The 1297-nt window shown below is 32.8% G+C and overlaps 1 long non-coding RNA gene across 1 annotated transcript; it reads left to right on the top strand.

Annotated features, from left to right (window-relative positions):
* Positions 1–13: 13 nt before the first annotated feature.
* On the top strand, positions 14–605 carry LOC111616362. The gene is made up of 2 exons (XR_002755237.1): positions 14–182; positions 271–605. It is a non-coding gene; the product is annotated as an uncharacterized LOC111616362 (long non-coding RNA).
* Positions 606–1297: the final 692 nt, after the last annotated feature.

Genomic DNA, 1297 nt, shown 5'->3' with positions numbered 1-1297 from the left:
TTGAGCATGGGCCTTCATCTATTAAAAGTTAAAATAGATAAAATTAACAGTGACATCTGGCTGCATCATATGTTGTCACCACTTGTGCTCCAGATGTGTAAGGTAACACACCTCCTTTGTAACCGCTCCCTGCATCTTGTAAAAATGTCTGAACCTGCAACTCTGTTGTTCTACTGTTTTTGGTATGTACTTAATTTAAACTGACTGTATAATATTAGTTCATAACTGTTAACCAATATTTCGGCTAACTTATAACTATTTTTGTATCAGCACCCTGTTCATCATGTTACCATGCAACGTTAGGAAGAAACATTACTCCTGTCAACATTGATATGCTTACTGCTCGTACAGTCATGTCGACGGTTTCATCTTTATATTGTATAGCTTTAGGCATATTTTTTAGTTTAATTTTAAATTTAATATTTTTTCACCTTGTATAATTTTAAGTATACTTAGACCTGTCGCTATTACCAACTGATGAGGGACTATTTTCCATTGGAAAATAGTCCGAAATGCATTTTGGATTTTTACGGTTTTTATACTTTGTAATTATCTTATTGTACAACCCTATCTGTTTTATTAAATTTTTTTACTTTGATTTTTGAGCGTTTGTGCCCTTTGTCATTGGTGTGATAAGCCCTTCCTATTATCTACCTTATGGTTATAGATATTTTAATTAATTAATTTAATTACACTAAGGGCTAAAAGCAATTTCTGCAATTTTTATGATACTGTATAATAAATTTTTATATTACTGTACAGTATTTGTAAATTTTGAAATCTACCGAAGGAAGAGCCTCTACCGTCAAAAATTGGCATTAACGTAGAAAACGTCTGCGAGTACGTTTGATGACAGTTGACCCTATAACACTGTTGATTATTCCGTTTTATATAAATTCCATGTACGCATCACTTAGATTTTACAAATACGTGTGCCGGGCTGTAAACGGTTCACGTATTTGTAAAATCTAAGTGACTCGTACAACATGGAATTTATATAAAACGGAATAATCAACAGTGTTATAGGGGGTCGACTTGTATATTCCATTTAGAGATTGAGGTATTTACCTATTTTCTTGATGTTTATACTAAAAAAAGATTAATTTAATTTTTCTATAAACAAATATTGAACACATTATTTTCATGCGAGACAGTTTTGGTATAAAACTGTCGGTTAAGCGCGCTGACATTTTAAATTTCATATTGGAGGTAATGGATGGCCGCCATCGGTTAGACGAAACCTGGCCGTCTTTCTCCATCCATTTACATCTCCACAAAGACTGTCTTTATCAGAAGG

Source organism: Centruroides sculpturatus, unplaced genomic scaffold (assembly GCF_000671375.1).
Source record: "Centruroides sculpturatus isolate CEXI.00-Female unplaced genomic scaffold, Cexi_2.0 scaffold3207, whole genome shotgun sequence".
In the NCBI taxonomy this organism is placed as follows: Eukaryota; Metazoa; Arthropoda; class Arachnida; order Scorpiones; family Buthidae; genus Centruroides; species Centruroides sculpturatus.
Note: the sequence above shows the minus strand (reverse complement) of the source record. Positions and strands in the feature narration are given on the sequence as shown.